Consider the following 20,221-nt stretch of genomic DNA (forward strand, 5'->3'; position numbering starts at 1 on the left):
TTTAGAAAGGAAAGGCAAGCTGTATGGGACAGAGAAAGGATTGTTACAGGGATCCCTTTGCTAGCTGAAGGGATTATCAATAACGTTTTTAAGTGAAACTGTTTATGTATCACCTATATTTTCTTCCTTTATTAGTTCATGATTTCTGTGAGCATTGTCTGATTTCTTCTTTGATTCATAGGAGTTTTTATAAAAAACTCAGATCTCCTGATTTCTCTTTGATCCCCAACAGTATTGCTAAACAGCTATACTCCAATATAAAATTAAAAAGTTAAAAAAAAAAGAACATTGGGGTACAGAGGATCACTTTATAGAAGATTACTGGGGCCAGAGCCTGAGAAACCCTGTCCTAGTGAGGCTGAAACGTCAAGCACAGCATCACCAGCAGATTCGAGACTCAAGTTGGGATGAGCAGCCCCACTGGACCCTGCTGGTCTGTACCATGAGCTGCAGGGCTCCTCCATCACTAACTGCTGCTTTCTTTTGCTGGGAGCCGCTTTGATTGAAACTTGGATTCAACCCCTCAGTGAACTAAATTACAGTGAATGCTATCCACAGTAGTCGACTCATTAAAGTATCAAGTGATGGCTTCAACTGCAACCAAAAGAGGTTTTCAGAGAGAGATAAGAAAACAGACGCAAACAGCAGAGAAGTAGAATTATTTGCAATAATTCTAATGAGAAGGGATTCAGTGGGGGAAAGAAATTAATAGACCTCCTAAAACGGAAGTAAAATTTGGAGCTTCAAAGTTCAATATTAGGTCTATTTTAATTGAGTCATAGTCAGACACGCAAGTAGAATAAAGTGATCTTGGAATCAGTCATCAAAGGAGAAGAATACCATTTAAGATAATTTAAAAAATGACTCGAAAAATGAGATAATTCTCAACAAGTAATTATTTTTATGAATGCAGGACTCACTTAGCAAAACTCTTCTAAAAAACAGAACCCTGAGTTCATTTAATAGCATTACATTAGGGTGCACTTATTTGCCCAGTTTTACAATTCTACTCTGTAATGAATCCTACCTGCAAAGACAGATAAAGAGGGCTAAAATCAGGTTGCCTTTAGGTTTGCATATACAACGTTGAGTAAGAGAAGAAAGAATTGGAAAGGTCTTAACAAATGCTGCCCATCACCTATGGCCAAACCAGAGCTGAGCTATAAATTGCAATGGCTCTAACATTCTGTAACATGAACTCTGTTTTCTTGTTCCTGATTAAGATCTATCCACTTGGCCTCTTTTTAAAGACTTGTGCACATTGGAACACACCTTTGAGACTCCAAACTGGACTTTTGTACCACGTTCTATTTTTGGTAACCACAAAGGTGCTGGAAATTTCAAGTAGTAACAAACACCACAACCTACAAACTAAAGAACATGATCTGGTAAAAACCTGATCCCCTGGGCCATGGGCTCCAATTATTCTTTGGAGTGTTTGACTTAGAGATTTAGACCAGGTTAATCATCTTTGCTGTGATGATTTTATTCTTCCAGCTAACATATTATTGCTCTTTCATTCCCCCTATAACCACAATTCAGCTTACGGTCATTTTTAAAGCTTGCTTTTGTGTTGCCCCAAGATGGGTACTAAGTCCTCTCTCTGTTCATGTGAAATGATGCTGTCCACTTTCCACTGACCATCTCCATGGAGAACTCATTCCTATTCATAGGCAGAGCTCATCTATCTGGATTTTAATTGAACACAAGGTTATCAGAGAGCCTTCATGTTTCATGCACAACTTGTTCAGAATGTAGTCATAATAATTGATTGGCCAAAATATAATTTATCAAATCAGTGATAAATTACATTTATAATTTATATATAACATAGTTACATAAATCAATATATTTATAGAAGGAAACCTTTGTGTGTTGCCTTCAGAATGTATTAGTTTCTTACAACAGAATCATTCGAGACAGACATAACATTGAATTCGTCTTGATTTTTAATGCAATATTTCATGCATCTCCTTCTTAAATAGTAAAGAATCTTGAACACACACACAAGGTGAGGAATGGTTATGTAAGTTTGCTGCTATTCTTGCTTCTCAACTGTCTTCTCACTGTCTTAGTATATTTAGAAGTTTGAAGTGTCTTCCTACACATATAAATTCTTGCACAGTTTCCAAATCAAAGTGAGCAGTGCCTCAAGGGCTGTGTTTGCCATTTCTGTTTCAACGAAAAATGATATACACACAGTCATTAAAAGGTTTATGAACGGTCCTTGCTAACTTCTAGGCTGATGAAACAGGGTTCTAGTTGCACACACTTCAGCAGGCAGGATATTCAGGGTCTTGTTTCTTACTACTTATCTCCACTGTCTGCTTCAGTGGTTTTGTTAGCTTTGTTCTCAGAGGAACTAGCATTGGGTTAAGATAGAAAACACAAGAACAATGAAGTGAGTAAATCAGTCTATTAACACATACCGATTAGTGCCCACACTAGGACACAGAAACACACTTAAACTCAAACGTTCCTGATTCTCACTTACATGATAATCTCTGTGGCTCTACAAGTAAAATAAGTGTATCTTTGTCGTTTCATCTGTTGGCTATGTACTAATGGTTTCCTCCAAATGGATAAGGGGTATAAACTTTGAGAATTATTACAAGATACCTGAGTAGCTGCGTGACTCGAAAATTGGAATGATTTCCACCTTCAAAGAGGCAAGAAATATATGGACTCGTGTTTCACTCCATTTATCTGGATAGCCAGTCCCAGTTACAGATGGTCTCTTCATGTAAAAGAAACTTTAACATTTTTAAAAATTGAAGTATAGCTGATTTACAATATTATATTTGTTCCAAGTATACAGCAAAGTGATTCAGTTATATGTATATATAATCTGTACATATTGTTGCTGTTGTTTAGTTGCTAAATTATGTCCAGTTTCTCCAGGCTCCTCCTTCCTTGGGATCATCTGTATATATTAACATATACCTGTACAGGGCTTCCCCGGGGTCTCAGTGGTAAAGAATATGCCCCCAGTGCAGGAGATGCAGATTGAATCCCAGAGTAGAGAAGATCCCTTGGAGAATGAAATGGCAACTCGCTCCAGTATTCTTGCCTGGGAAATCCCATGGACAGAGGAGCCTGGTGGGCTACCGTCCATGGGCTTGCAAAAGAGTCGGAAACAACTTAGCAATTAAATAACAACAACAATATATACCTGTGTGTGTGTGTGTGTGTGTGTAAAATCTTTCTACCATAGGTTATTACAAGATGTTGAATATAGTTCCCAGTGCTACACAGTAAATCCCGCTGTCTGTTCTCTATATGGTAGTGTGTATCTGTTGATCACATACTCCTGATTTATCCTTCCCTCTCCTTTCACCTTTGATGACCATAAGTTTGTTTTCTATGTCTGTATGTTGGTTTCTGTTTTGTAAATAAATTAATTTGTATTGTTTTTTAGATTCTACATATAAGTGGTATCATATAATATTTGCCTCTGTCTGACTTATTTCACTCAGTGGGATAACCTCTGGGTCCATCCATGTTATTGCAAATGGCTGAGTAGTAAGTAGTCCATTGTGTGTATATATATATACACACACACACACACACACACACATATATATACAAATATGTAAATCCTGTATATATATATACACACACACACATATACACATATGTATATATGTATACACATATGTGTATATATATATATACATCTATACACACACACACACACACACACACATATACACATCTTCTTTATCAATTCATCTGTTGGTGGACACTTAGTTAGCTTCTGTGTCTTGGCTATTGTAATTGTGTTGCTATGAACACTGGTGTGTGTGTATATCTTTTACAATTAGAATTTTCGTCTTTTCCAGATATATGCCCAGGCGTGGGATTGCTGGATCATATGGTAGCTCTATTTTTAGCTTTTAAAGAAAACTCTATACTGAGAAACTTTCACATTTTAATGTCATGAATGTTAACTTCCTTTTTTTTATAATAGTCCTCTGGGTGGGTAGAAAGCATCTCTCATTTCACATATAATAACTGTAAAATTTATTTATTACTTAACAACTGGCTTTATTAACTTAGGGCAGAATTCAAGATTCCATGGTCACATTTTCCTGAAATGAATGACTTTTGTAACTCAGCATTGATTCTGTATCATTGAAATTGCTTTCCTCTTTTACATCCCATAAATGGAAAGAAGAGCTGATTTTGGTGTTTGGTTATAAATATTCCATAATGTTTATCCTCTGAAAAAGTTTGAACATTGAGTTGGAAACCATGAATGTGGGGAAAAGCAATAAAAGATGTCAGTGTGATTTAAAAGCATAGCAATATACTGTTTTTAATGATGCTTATTAAAATGGTAAAAGTATGCTTATTTTTAGTGCAACTAAAAAATGACATCTATTTAAATTAGAATGAGTACAGTTTGCCAATGCACCATTTAATTACCATCCAATGGGATGCATACAGTCACCATCTACATTAGAAAAAAATTGGGAAATATATTTATGAATACAGTAATTGTTAAAGAAAATTTCCCACACTTCATCTCATCATATGTTTTGTGTGTATAGGCTCACACATTCGTGAATTAGGCCATTCGGCTTCATATAAAAAGTATAAATAACCCTCAAGACTGTAAGCTCCACAGGGACAAGCACTTCTATTTTGTTCACGTTAGTCCAGGGGTAATACAGTACTCACAGGAATAAGCTCACTCAATGCCAGTGGAAAGCGAATGACAGAATAATGAAAGGACAAAAATAGCCAGACAGGCCACGTGATGTATGTTGAACAACGAATGCTTTGGAAATGATTTTTTGAATTTGAAATGACCTTTTTTCGTCTTATTTTTCTTATTTTAAATGTTCTGGATCTATTTCACCTACTGTGTTAGTACTTACAGGTTAGGAGTCTTAATGGCTACCTATGGTTCTAGTTCCTATCTTAAAATATGAAAGAGACAAGATTGTCTTTCCCCAAAGTACCCATACATGCTCTCAGAGTGGCCACTTCTCCTTTAGATCACAGTGACCTGGTTAACAAAGGGAAATTGTTCCACGTGTACATAGCCACAAGATCTTAATTCTTTTCGAACTCCAGTTGAACTGTATGTGATTCCAAAGTAGAACTAATCATTCTTAATCCGGAGGTAAAACCATCACTACCAGTAAACAGGCCCACTGACATTGAGCACAAAGAATTCAAGCTGGCAGTGATCAATTTCTAGTGGTACATCTTCCAAATAGTCTCCCAAACTAAAATGGAAGCAAATTGTGACAATAAAAGGAAATTGATAAATATGTATAACCAGAGATTCATTTTTTTTTTTTTTGTTCTAAGTTTCTATTGCTTTGCTTTGCAACCTCAGATTGAGATGTCTAAGTGCCTTTGGTGCCCCACAGATTTCCTTCGGCCCTCACTAATATGCATCTCCTTATTTTGAAATTTTCAAAACTCAAGGTTGATTTAGAAAATATGAAAAAGCAAAAGAAGAAAAGAAAATTTCATCTGCAATCTCACCACAGAGAGATAATCCTTATTTGCCTTCTAGATGTTTCCCCCCTCCTTAATTCTATTGTTGTGTTGATTCTGGTCTTTGAGAATAAAGATACTTGGTATAGTCTGGTAAGTAAATATTTCTATAGAATCCACAAAGGAAAAATATAGAGAGGAGGATAACATGGGAATTATAACATTTTGGGGGGAGCTAGTCAGAGGTTCCCACAAAGAATCTATCTAGAAAAATGTTAGAGCACCGGTTTGGAATCTGGCTGGCCCAAGTTTGATTCCTCCCTTCCCCACAAGTGTGACCCCGTACAAGATGTTTAACTTCTCAGACCCTGTTTCCTCTTCCGTAAAATGAGAATAATACCCTCATCAGAGTGTTTTTGTGAATAGTCAGTGAGAGGTATTTGAAGAATTTGGCAAGCTGCCCAACACAGTATGCATTCAGTGAATGGTAGCTAACATTTATAAGAAAACTTACTGTTATTTTACATTCCTAACTAACAGTTGCAGATCACTAAGCTCAACACCACGTGACTTGAGGATTAATTTTAGATCAACTCAAGAAAAACATAATTAAGTAGGTAAATCTATTGGCAAAAGACCCTACAATGCATTCTGAAGCAAGTCCTTTGGGATTGTAGGGCTCATTAAAATTCTTCTCTATTAGCTCAGTTAATGGCGGGATGGCTATTTGGAATTAGGATCTTTAAAAATAATGATCTCCCCCATTCTATCCTAACACGGTGTTTTCACTTAATAACTCTGCGAAGTTTGCCTTGGCGTGAAATAATTCGGTGATAACCAGAAGATACAAAAGTATGTGGGTTAGATTCTTCTAAAAGCTTCTTTGAGTTTTAAAGGTCAAATTTAAGAACTATGTGATCACTGGAAGTCTGGTGGGTTTTACACTAAGACGCTTTACATTATCTATTGTGGCAATTCATTTAGATCATTTTGCAGTACGTAGTTTTTGTCCCGGGCCCAATCTATTATGTCAAGATCTCTCTGCTAGATCCCCATTTCTCTTTCATCCCAGGAGACTTTTGACGGCAGAGTTATCATTTATTGAGAGCCAGTTATGTGCTAGGCACTGTTGTGGGTACTTTTGCATTAATTATTTCATATTTCAGAGCTAATGGGCCTACGAGCCAGGCATAATATCCTCATTTACCTGGTTCCAGACCTGTGGTTGAAAGATGTTAAATCACACACCTGTACTTACATCTCTTGAAGGCCACACCCATGACCGGACCTTACTCTACCCTGTAGGCACCTCCCAGGCCTGCCCGGCTCATTCTTAAAAAAAAAAAAAAACTGGAGGGACTTTGATGCAGAATTAGAGAAAATTTATCTTTGACAAGGCTCATACAAAGGGGAAAGCAGTTATGGGCTATTGAAACTTTAAAAGTACTTAATTCATACTGTAATTTACTGACCTTTAAAAATCAGCAGCCAACAATAAAGAGCATAAAATTGTTTACTAAATACAATTAACTGGGACTTCAAACTGTAATCTGGATTTTTATAACAACCACATAAGGAAACAACATCAGACGGGAAGGAGAATGGAGACAGATGGAGGAGGAGGAGGAAGGGCAAAGCAGGATCAGAGTAGGGGGTCTTGGGGGGCGCACTCACATTCCTGAGTGTCTGGGGCCATCTTGGCACCTGGCGCTATTCAGTGAGGCAGATCCCTGCTTCCATTTGTGATGTACTGCAGGGAAGTTCTGACACTGATCAGTATGTTGACATTGTTAGGGTCGAGGACCTTCCACTCACAGAAATCCATAAATACAAAAATCCAAATGCATCTTCAAGCCTTGGCCTGGACCTAGAACTGCAGGCACACAGCCCACCCCAAACTCTGGAGCTACTGGGCTTATCCGAGAGAGTTCCAGATTATGCTTCCTTGACCCAGTGCTCCTTCCCCCATCCTCTGGGAAGCTCGATCTTCCCACTTCCATGTTGGAATGCCCTCTTACCACGGGAAAGGGTGGGAGAGTGGGTTTTCTAGAAGCTAGAAGATAAATGAGCTTCCAGATCCCTCCCACATTGGGAACTTCAAGGGCCCCCTTGACATGATGCAGGGGTCGAGGTGACAGTGTTCTCATGACCAAGGTCCTACCGTGTGGAGTATGGGAAGGGTATGGCAGGACTCACGCATCCAAGACTCACGCATCCAAGGGCCCCAGCCTGGGGAGATGCTGATTTTCCTCCAGCCAGGAAAAGTGGCTGCCAGTAGTGATACCCCCACGGTAGTCAAACTCATTATTCATCTTATTAAGTCCATTGAGTTTGATGCACAAAAGGCAACAGTGTTCACATATGATGAATAAAAATGGAAGCTGTGTGCAGGTTTGGCTTTATGGGCCTGTGGTGCCTCAGGAGTAAAGAATCCACCTGCCAATGAAGAAGACACGGGTTCAATCCCTGGTCCAGGAAGATCCCCTGGAGAAGGAAATGGCAACCCACTCCACTATTCTTGCCTGGGAAATCCCATGAACAGAGGAGTCTGGTGGGCTACAGTCCATGGGGTCATAAAAGAGTCAGACACAACTTAGCAACTGAACAACAACCTAAGCATTTATACCTGGTTCTGTACTTAGAAAGGGCAGATGCTGGGTTTAATACTTTATGGTCTTCATCTTGAAATTATCAATAATTTTTGAATAAGGAGTCTCAGAGTTTCATTTTGCATCAGGCTGTGCTTATTACATGGCAATTCCCATTTGTATGAAATTTCAACACAGATAATCAAAGTTTCCTGAAATTTCTGAAACTCCAATGTCATGTTTCCACATCCTTAAGGGATAAAAGGTCAAGGTCAGGGGCAGTGTTCTTCCTGTAATTTGCACCATCCTCTGTGAAATCCTTGAATTTAGTCTCACCACCTGCCCCCACCCCAGTTGCACTTTATACCGGAATAGAAGTTTTATAATGGAAATCTTATTACAGTATTTCACCTTCCCGTTTGAACTCTTCCAAAGCCTTCTCATCTACCTGAGCGTGACACCCGATGCCACCGTCTGGCTCTGCTGTTCTTGTCCGTGTTACCTTCTCTCTGTTCATGTCAAGCACCCTGTGTTCCGACCACACCCAACGACTTGACTTTCAGTCCTTAGGATACCTCCTTCTTGCTCTGGTGCTTCAGCACACACTGTTCGTCAATCACGGAGCTCGGTGCGTTCCAAGGCAAGAGCCCACATATTCTCTATGCCCCAAATGTTTCCTCGTTGATGCCTCGGGAGCCCCTCAACAAGCATAGTAGATCCTGCGATGCCCTACATTTCCATGGATGCCATACCACTCTGAGTGAGAATCACCTATTTTTAAGTGTTGAGCAGTCCTTGTTTGAGATGCATCCCAAACACTTAGGTGAGTTGATCTGAGTGTCCCTTCACCTCTGTATTGGTATTTCTGATGCTCTTTGGTCATCATCGGCATCCTTCCTCTCTTCCCTGAAGACTGTGAACAGTTCTCAAGAACTGAGAGTCTGGCAAGTTACCACTGAACTTGGAGAGCGTGCAGGATCACAGCACATGCCTCTCTACTTAACTCTTTTATATATACATGATTGCTAATAATATTGGGTTGGCCAGAAAGTTCATTCAGGTTTGTCTCTAAAATGGTACTGAAAACCTCAACGAACTTTTTGGCCAATGCAATACTGCTAGTACTTCGTGAGCATCTTCTACATGCTGGGCCCCATTCTACACACTTAGCCTTTATAATCTAGTTAAGCCTCAAAAACCCTTTGAGATAATTTATTTTTTTAATCCTTATTTATTTTTCCCAGCAAAATTACACTGGTAGTGCTCATAACTTCAATAGGAAAAATAACTTTTGCTCAATATCAAACTACACAAAGGCATGTCTTTTGAGGAAATACATAAATGCATGATTATACTTCCCTTATAGTACTTATCACTCTTCATCTTCTAATTATAAAAATGAGTGTTCCTGTCTTATCTCTATTACTAAACTATAAGCTTTTTAAGTGTCTCTCTGTTTCATTTTCTTATCTTTTTATCCATGCTGAACACATTGTAGGTCCTCGAGGATGCAATAAATGAAAAAAATGAATGATATGAAAATTCAAGAATGATTTTTAAATATACAATTAAAACTTTGGTATTTGTATTTGAGTCTGGTCTCTCCTTACATTGTTCTCAGAACTTAGCATCTCTCTCATCCCCTATTTTCCCTATCAAAGCCTTCTTTTCAATATCAGATAAAATCAGATGCGAACTAATTGATGTGAACATACCAGCAATTGAGACAACAATCTTCAGAAGTCTGGAAAGAAAAGGGAGTTAGAGACTCTTGTCAGTGTGTGGTCAAGACCAACTGCAGGAACAGGGGACTCTAGATATTCTCGTCTACTTAGCAGTTATGGACTCGTGGTTCTGATGTGTTTGCTGGGCAAATCTAGCTTGAGGAGAGTTTTCAAATTGTCTGTCCCTGACATTATACTTGTCAGATGCAGTTCTGATTTTATTTTCCTAAAGAATGCACTGACCAATTATATAGTCATCTGACCTTTTGGGAAGTGATGTTTCTTAATGTTAGACAACAACAAACCATTCGTTTTGTTGGCCAGATAAAATACTGTCACTCTGTGAGGTGCATTACATAAGAGTGTGCACGGATTTCTCAAAAAATGCTTTACACTTCTCATAACACAAAATAACATACAGGGAGCCAAACAACAGAATGTTGGTTCTGTATATGAACTGTGCAAGTGTTTCATTAAAGAAGACTGAGTAAATTGTCATGGAAATTGTTTTAATTTGAGACTTACTGGATACATCAATATTTCATTTCTGTACCTGCAGTATCTCCCTAAAATGTAAGACATGAAACTTCATAGGAACTCAGATTTTGTTGTAAAAGGGAATAGCGTTGGTCTAGGTCTTTGTAACAGTTAGAAGAGGAAAAGAGCATAAACGGAACTGTATTTCGGTTTCTGTCATTAAAATTAGAAGTTGATTTCAAAAGAAATGCTTTACTTCTGGTTGGAAATCAGAACATGTGACATTTCCTAATTTCTACTGAACTCCTAGCTCTTTTAGTTGAATGACCTCATCCAATAGCAAATACTTGAAAGACTGGGATCCTCCTGGGTCCTAGTTGTTAAGCCCTTGTCCTCTCCTCCCCCCTGGGCTTTCTTTGGACCATGGAAGTCAGCACTTCCTCTGGCAGACTGGGTTAAAAACAGAATGCAGAGGAGTCTGGGAAGGCAGTTCGTGAATGGAACACTCCCCAGGAAGCTTAAATTTTATGATCGTAATCTTTCAGTTCTTGACAGTTGCAAAGTTAAATGTTAGTGCCAAGAGGAGTGAACAAGAGTTTCAGGGGTATGCTTTCCCAGTTCATCCCAAAGGAACCAAAAGTTTAGGGTTCAAAATGATTATGATGTGTTAATACATCACATAATAATACATACATCAGGTGCAATTATTTTACCAGAGAACTGTCAATATGAGAGGACATTTGGGACTTTGGGTCAAAAGGAAGGTGATTTTCAAATTAAATTAGATTATTCATGGCTGTTTCATTTACTTTTATTTATAAAATGAGAATGACGAAACTCCTCTCTGCTGCCAATAAATCTAAAAGTTAATTTTAAATGTATTAAAAGCACATTGTTAACTTCAGAAGGAAGGTTTTTTAAATTCAAGAAAAGAGTCATATTAATTATATAAATTAGTTATGTTAGTCTTCTAAAATTAAATTTATGTTTGAAAGGAAGTCAGTAATATAACTGGCTTGTAGACTACACATAATATAAAAAGTCATGTTTCTAAGTAAAGTCAGTGTCAAAGAATTCAGAATATATTACCAGTCATCTGAAGTTTTGATCTAAGAAAAAACCCTTTTCCCAAAACAGATGTATTTTCAACAAGTGAATAAGTTTTTCTGGTAAAGGAGATAAACGCTCTTTCCCACATTTTTATTGCTTCCTTGATTGTCAGAGATACAAACATATAGTTAACTTGTTCAGGAGATTAAATTCTGGGGGGAAAATCTAAAGTGGTTTAAGTGAGCAGGAACATTTTTGGTTGTGTCATGATTTCCTCTATTGAGGAGGTCCCCTGTATTAAGAAGGATGGCTCTGACATTTAACTTAGTGCTTTAAATGAAAAGCATACTAACCAAAAACAAACAAACAGTAAAACCATAGCAAAACAAAACAACAAACATTTAAAGATACATAAACTGAATTCTTCTCATGATGGTTACATGGAATCACATACAGTTTTTTATTACCTTGACTCCATCTGTTTTCCTTGGTGTCAATCTTATTTGTTGAAATTGATTTAATAGACTACTTGGGCTAATCATCCAAACTCATCTACTCTTGGCCATTCCCATGACAAGTTGATGGAGGTAAAAATGGACATAAAACACCATCACTCCCTCATGGAATTCACTTTCATATGGAAAGATGAGACATATATAGGGAAAACTTCCTTAAAATTAGATAAAAATAACATAATTTACAAACTGATATGAGAGCATCTTAGAAGGAGCAACTAAATGTGCTATTCATTCAGTCCCTCTTTGGGGACTAATTTAAGATCCCATTGTGGAAAATTCCAGTTAAAATACCCTTAAAAGCTTCATGAATTCTCAGATCCTTCATTAAAAGTTAACATATGTAAAGTTCTTGGGGTAGTAGCTAGCACAGAGTAAACTCCACACACAGTAGCCAGATACAGTAGCAACCTAAATGTCCATCACAAGGTGAATGGATAAAGATGTGGAATGTGTGTGTATCTATGTACATATATATGTACATACATACATACAGAGAGAGAAATATTATTCAGCCCTAAAAAAAGAATGGAGTGTTGCCATTTGTGATACCTATGAATGGACCTAGAAGGTCTAAGTGAAATAAATCAGATACAGATAGACTAATACTATATGACTTCACTTTTATGTGGAATCTAAAAAACAAAACAAATGAGTAAACATCACAAAGCAGAAACAGACGTCATAGATACAGAGAACCAACAGGTGACTGCCAGAGGGGAGGAGCTGAGGGGAGGAAAAAAAACAAGTGAGGAAAACTAAGTGGTACAAACTTGCAAAATAAATGAGTCATGGGTATGAAACGTAGGGAGTGGGAAATACAGTCAGTAACTATGTAAAATCTTTGTATGGTGACATATGGTAACAACAACAACAAAAAGCTAATACATGTAAAGCTCTTCAGATAGTAGCTAGCATGAGTAAAGTCTATGTAATTTTTTATTAGTAGTAGTACCTTTTGGATTGAAAAAACTGAGCAATTTTTTCTGCAGTTTATTGAAATCTTGTTATTCAGTTTTCATTGTTTTCTTGAGTTTAATCAGAGCAGATATTTTCTTTGGCCATGGAAGGTCTCCCAGTTCTTATGGTTTTTAACTTGAAAAAATCTCCCAGATGGATGTCTTTTTCTGTCTTGAATTCTCTGTTTAACTATAGTCTAAAGCCTTAAAATAAACCTCTTAATTTTTGTAACTCTAGGTTTTAACATTTTTATCTTGCGCTTACCTAAAAGGCACAAGATACTCTTACTCTTTAGTGTTGATCATATTTTGATGAATGTGATGGTAACCAGAGATTTTAAGAAAGTTAAAAGAGTGGAAATCAATTTTTCTTGGTGTCTGAATTAAATGATGTATGTTCTTTGAGTTTTATCTAAGCTTCTGGTTATACTTCTGCTTTATATCATTGTTATAGTGCTTCTCATCAGAAAGACTATATTTTATTTTAAAAAATAATAGCATTTTAAAATTTTTCCATCATTTTTTCCATCTCAAATTTCATGATTTCCAAAAAAAAAACCTCAGCAAATTTTGTCAGTGACCTTTAAATCTTTAAATTCAAGCAACATCTTCTGGTCAACATGTTGCCATTAGCACAACATCAAGGGGAAAACTGATCCATTCATTCAGTCTAGAAATAATGACTGAATATTTAATAAATCAACTTGTCTGCTACGTGCCTACAAGCTTCCAGCTGCCCTTGCAAAGCAGGCTGAGTTGTCCCTGGAACTTTAATTCTGCGCAAGCAATCTGTACCTTTTCCTGGTCTTGCTACAGTCAGCATCTTCCTTTAACTAAACCGGTTCAAGCCAGTGCTCCAGGTGTATCAGCCAACACAAGTCTATTCACTCTGCTCCAGAACAATTAAGTTATAAAATTTTTATCTTCACTACTAGTAATGCTATGCTATTGATATATACATCTCCACATCTGGATACTGAGAGGCAAGTTCTTTCAAAAGTTATTTATCCCCACAGGATATAATAGTATTTATTCTACTGCAACTATATACCTGACAGATGAAGTGTGATTGTTTCAGAAAGTGCTCAAACAGTTCACCAGATGACGTGGTTAGCACAAGAACAGCTGAAACTGTTATCTAATCTCTTTCCCTTTGTTAACTGTAGCGCAGAAATTTGAAATCTTTTGATGTGTGAAGACATCTTGATAATCTGTGAAAAAGCTCCCTTGTAAACAACCAAGCATTGCTTTCTTAAATTTTTTTTGGTTAACGTGTAAAGTGAAGGAAAACCTTATTAAACATTAAGATCTGATCGCAAAAGAATCCAAAGAGGCAGAAGTAGCTGATGTGTCCACAGGTGGAGGATGAGTCCTCACACAGTCAAAAGCTTAAGCATGTTTCTTTCCATCCGCCACCTCCATGCAGGACTAAATATTTCCAAAGAAGATAACTACCCCCGACTAGAATTAGCAACAGCGAATTTAAAGAGGCAGATAGAATGAACATTTATACTAATACATTTTCTGCAACATGGCCAGTATCTCCTTAGAATGTCTCATTTGCATATATTTGTGTGGCTACATTAAAAAAGTTTCCATTCTTTATACTATTCCCTGCCTGGACTCTTAGGGATTTTTGTAACAAGTGCTCTTGATTAGAAGCCTATTTTTGGTACAGTTTGTTTGGCTTCCTTTTGGCTGATCCTTAAAGCCACATTTGTCTCTAGAAGATACCAGATTTAGTAGAAAGTCAGAAAGCTTGGAGCCTGAGAGTTTTATTCTGCCCCTCACTTTCAGCTATTCCTGAAAAATTGATCAGGAAAGGAAATCTAAAAGGAAGAAGTATTTCTAACTGGTTGGATTAACTTTCCTACTTAAAGCAGAGGATATGATTCATTATAAGAAAGACTTTTTGGCGTGTAATTTACACCAACTGTTGAGAGGACATCTCAAAGGAAAGTTAGAAGAACTGAATGTCTAGGTTACTCAAAAAGTCAAAATTTTTAAAAGTAGGCAACAGTGTACATTAAAAACCAAAAATATAACTAAAACTTTAAAATAATGTTCTTATTAAAAATAAAATTTTCTTAAATTCTAATGTGGATAGAAAAAATTAGGAAATATAGTGAGAGTATGGCTAGATTTTTTTTTTTTTTTTTCAGGTAGGAAATTTTTCTTTGAAAGTGAGACTTTTGCTTAGAGTTAGGAAAAGTGAAAGATTTCTGGATTTTGGCTCAAATAATGCTTTTCAAAGGTGCAAAATTAATCCTGGATCTATATCATACCAGACCTGCATGAGGAAGAAGAAGCCACTGTCTTTTTGACTAAATTCTTGGTTGGCAAAGCTTCTGTTTAGCAGACGAGGGTTAAAGTATAATACAGTTCTATACGGATATATCATGTTGCTGAAACTCAAAATAAAACCCTCTTTTTGATGATTCTTTGTCATATATTCAAATAAGATAATCTTAAACAAGCTTAACCTGGAATGAGGGTTCTTATCCATCAATATTTAGAACTCAATTAATTATAGAAGTGTTCCCTTATAGCTAAATGTATATGTCTTAACTCTCTCAGAAATGTAGATAAAGAGATCTTGAAAATCTCCATATAATTCTTTGCAGTAACAATTTAGGATTTAACAGACATCTATGATTAAATTATTTGAGGAACTTTTAGAAAATTATCTAACACAATTATATATTACAATACTTCATTACAAAATGCGAGGAGCGCCTTCATTTCATTTGAATGTCAAATACTTATATGTTGACATTCAACATAGTTACTTAAAAAAGAAAATCTTAAAAATGATACAGAAATACTATGGAATCATGTTTCCTGAAATCTAATTACTATATACAATTTAAAATAATTGATTTAACATGGTTAGTCTTTAAGACAACTAGAATCAATTTCAACTTTAGCTATTATTTAATTAGCATGCTATACATTAATAACAGCTAGAAGATAGTAAAAATAAGCCTTTAAAGGACAACAAGATACTTAAGAGTTACTATATATCTTATGTTGATTATAAAGTTCAATGCTGGAAAATAGTGTAAAAGTGTCCAGAAATATGAATTTAGGTGGTTTCCTAAATATTTGGCTTAGTAATTACAAACATTTGGATGTTTTAAATTCCCTAATCTTTGCCACTTTGTGTATAAGAACTCATATTAATTTCAACTTTTGCTTTTTAGATGGGTATCTTAGAGATGAGGGATTATATATTTATTCATTCTTAATGTAACTTTTGATGCATTCTCATTTTTATTACAACATTGTGATAAATTTTCCATAAAACAACTGTAAAAATTTAGGCTTTAAAAAATAACAATCATGCCATCTAATATAGAAAAAAGAGTGGGAAGTCTCTATAACCAAACGCATACCTGTACAAGAGTGTAACAATTCTCTCCATGACCCAGGAACTCAAGTTATGGGAAAGTATAATGTAACTAGTTATTATCTGTAACCTTTCAGGTTTATACGGAAAATCAAAAGAAATTCTGCTATTGTAGGCATTAATCCTTTGGTTTCTTCCCAGTTCATGGCCTCTACTTTCCTCTGACTTTAGTATGGAAAACAATTCCATAACTAACATTTTTATAGTCAACTACTAATCATCATCATCAATTCAATATTAATTTTAAATGACCTGATTTTAGAGCATATTTCTAATAGGGATATTTATGGTGCTTATTTCCCCCTGCAAATTCTATAATAGCTACAAGTAGAAAAACAGTATCTTTTAGATATTAAAGCTTTTAAGTTGGTTTTATTTAAAACTTACATATTGTAAAATTTTCCTTGAGAAAATTCTGATGTATTACAAGAAATGTAGTCCTTCTATTAAATTGTGATCTTGAAGTTACAATTTCAAATCAGGGAAATTAAAGGCTCATTGCTGTTTTTAGATGTTTTGAGTTTCTCTGACCAAATGCAGTATAATGGATAATAGGACTTCCGCTTTAAGATCAAGCCCATATTTATGGTAACTAATAGGAAAACAGTGAAGTCGAGGTTACCAGTACAATGTCAGAATGCCAAGTTCTAGACACTCGACAAAGTACGTTCAGAGGTCAGTAATACTCTGGAAGCCCTTGATCAGAGACTAGTGTAATCGGGTGCGGTGGGCAGCACTACAGACATAAGATTGGATGGAGCTGAAGCAGAAGGTGAGGAAGTGTCAGGGGAGACATTCTAGCTGGATTTTGAAGCGTACCTGGCAGGTGGCTGCCGCTGTGGGGGTGATTTAAGAACAGCATGTATACTATCTATGGTGAAACAGACCACCAGCCCAGGTGGGATGCATGAGACAAGTGCTCCGGCCTGGTGCACTGGGAAGACCCAGAGGAATCGGGTGGAGAGGGAGATGGGAGGGGGGATCGGGATGGGGAATAAGTGTAAATCTATGGCTGATTCATATCAATGTATGACAAAACCCACTGAAATGTTGTGAAGCAATTAGCCTCCAACTAATAAAAAAATTAAAAAAAAAAAAAAAAAAATCTATACAGAGGAGACGAGCTTTGCCTACGTCTGGTATAGTGCATTTGGGAAATTACGAAGTATTTGCTATTGCTAGCAGGTGAGCTGGGAAGTAGCAGAAAACAGTAAAAGGTGCAGAGTCTTGGAAGATAGGGATTTACATCTCTGCGTCTGGTTATCAAAATTGTTGCGTTCGTAACTATGCAGATGCGCTGTGCAGTAGTGGACTTAGACTGCTAATCTTTCAGAGCACATCACCTCAAAGGTTATTAACGTAGGAAGAAAACACAGGTATGAAGTCTGCACGCCCCTCTTCCCAGAGCCTGACTCCCGTCACACATGGTGCCATGCAAAGGCTACAGGACACAGCCTTCGGTACGTCACACCTGGTTCTTCTAAAAACTCCCCCAAGAAAAACTAATGCAAGATCCTCTCTTGCTGCAGCGCTTTTCACTGTGTTAATTCTAAAAATTCCTTTTGCCATGCAAAGCTCCAACAGGAATTAAGTCGATGAGAGACTTTTCCCACCTTTCCTTTTGCTATAGCAGACTCACTTTCTTGGCTGATGTTATTTATAAAATTTGACTCACAACTAAATCTGTTAGTTCAACTTTGCTTTGAAAGTTAAACGTAAGTGAAGTACAAGGCTATCACCTCACTATTTTATCCTATACATTGTCTCACACACAAACAAACAATATTCCTAGTTAGAGCTCTTATCATTAAATGTTTGGAGATGATTTTCTGGACTGAGATTGCTTATATCTTGATTTTTTAAAATATTTCTGTATCTTGATTGGTGACATTTAGAACAGAAGTTTCTAAACTATTCTCCTTGTGCTCTATAACTCTCTTATCTGAGGGCATAAGGACATCGCTATATTTGTGAAACAGGTGATGTACACTCATACATAACTATGAAAATTATATTATCATACTTAAAAGGTGTATCCTGTGTCATGCACAGGTTGGGTAAAAGGATAGCAAATAAAGATATATTTCTTAGAAGTAGATCTCAGATCCTATTTATTTTACACTTCATGGTAGATTTCATCTTTGGCACTTACAGGTTTTTATTCAACATTTTCAACACAGTATTTTTCCTTAGAAATTTTCTATAGCATTGTAAATGATCTGACATTTTCCAATAGACCAAGAACAGAACTGATTTACCTAAAGCTGAAATGTTGCTGAAATAGAACTTAATCGTTATTTGATCATTTCCTTACCAGGTATTTCAATTTGACTGACCAATTTCAACCCACAGTAACAGCTTTGTTCCTAAGAGCCTATACTCAGTAAGGAGCAATTCCTACGGCAGTTCAAAATCTGTGCTATTATCATGTAGCAATGGATAGCAAACATCCACTGCAAATATTAGTACATCTGTCAGAGGAGTGTTGTGTTTTTGGTTTCACTCTCTCTCTCTCTGAAACCTATCTGCTTGTGAGAAAAGTTGTGCAATAAAAGAAGTTTTACCGTCACATAGTAATGCTGTGCTTGAACTCAATGCAGCGATTCACTTCCTTTCTTTGCCTGGATTCCAAGCTAGGGCGCACAATGAGGGTGTTGTGTTCTGGGCTAGCGTGGCATGCATGATACTCAGGGAGGACGTGTGAGCAGCTTCCAATACCTACACTATTTGCTTTACAACTACCCCCAACTAAACCAAACAGCACACCAAGACTCTGCTCAGAGTAAGCAGGGGGCATGATCCACTGGCCGTTATGACCTACATAGGGAACAGAATTCCTTAATATAAATGTATATAGAGGTGTGTTAAGAGTTAAATACATCATTTCAGAGGCTTAAAAATAAATGCCTCACAGTTTTCCAGTCCTGATTTTCAAGGTAATTGTCTTAATGTATGTCAAAGTGCAGGTTATAAAAGCCTCCATTGTTTCTAAAGGGGAAAGGTTGTTGATTATGAAGGTTGTCCAGAAGGACAAGCCATCATGGTGTGTTAGAACAGCAAATTTTTATCTGAAACCCCAAGGCATATTAGGAATTTTTTTTTAAAATCGCTATGATTTCTAGAACCTGAACTTAACTAAAAAAATTCTGTCTCTGACACTATTTTATGTGTGTGTGTGTGTCTGTGTGTGTGTTGCCTTGGTAAAGCCAAAGAACCAACAATGAATGTAAACGTCTAGGTGAAGTTTTGCCCAGAGTTATTGTTAGGCTGTGCTGGAGAAAGGACAAAAAGGCTTACCTCTGTCGGTCAAGTGGCTACACGGGACCCTCCTTCTCAGCCTCGGCCTCAGTGTGCAGGCAGATGCTCTCTGAGCCAACAATCTGTTAACAGGAAGCAGGTAAGCCCGAGCGCGCCGCCCGCGTTACAGTCCAGTGCCCATCGGAGCACACACCTGCTTCTTCAGACCTGCCACTCATAGGCAACAGCCACGCAGCGGCCCGGTGTTTGCAGCCGGAAACACCTCCTGCGGGGTCAGTAGTTTTCAGGGTAAGCAGCTAGAGAGCTGCCGAGATAACACTGCAGGCCAGGCGAGCCTTCCCAAGACAAAAACCTTTCCTGCTGTGTGATAGCAGATAGGCAACGTTATCTCCTTGCATTCCACGTTCTCAGATCAGCTACTAGGAAAAGCAGTCAACAGCTTGTCCAAACGGCAGCTGGCAGGCATGCCTGGCCATGCTAATTGTATACTAACATGCCCACCGCTTCTCTTTTCCCTCAAATAGATTTTTTTAAAAAATGCTTCTTCCAGGGTAAAGCTCGGCAGAATATGCCACCCTGTTTTCCATAAGTAAAATGGCTGGTCCTCCCAGCAACTGCTTGCAGACAGCTCATTGGGTTCCACTGGCTTTTCGTAGTCATAGCAACAACCAACAGACAGACTTAGCAAGCACGGCTGATCACGTGCGACGCCCCGACACAGCTTGTTAATTTCTTTTCATCGAACTCATCATTTTGGGAGGAGGGTAGCTTCTGTGATCATTCTCAA

General features: G+C 37.3%; 1 protein-coding gene across 1 annotated transcript in view; it reads right to left on the reverse strand.

Moving 5' to 3' along the window:
* SORBS2 (sorbin and SH3 domain containing 2) overlaps positions 1 to 19,967 on the reverse strand; it is a 205,151-nt gene extending 185,184 nt beyond the window's left edge. The window contains exon 1 of the mRNA XM_043893772.1: positions 19,474 to 19,967. The gene's annotated coding sequence lies outside the window, so the exon portion shown is untranslated. The remainder of the gene's footprint in view (positions 1 to 19,473) is intronic.
* Positions 19,968 to 20,221: the final 254 nt, after the last annotated feature.

This window comes from Cervus elaphus, chromosome 32 (assembly GCF_910594005.1).
Source record: "Cervus elaphus chromosome 32, mCerEla1.1, whole genome shotgun sequence".
NCBI classification, from domain to species: domain Eukaryota; kingdom Metazoa; phylum Chordata; class Mammalia; order Artiodactyla; family Cervidae; genus Cervus; species Cervus elaphus.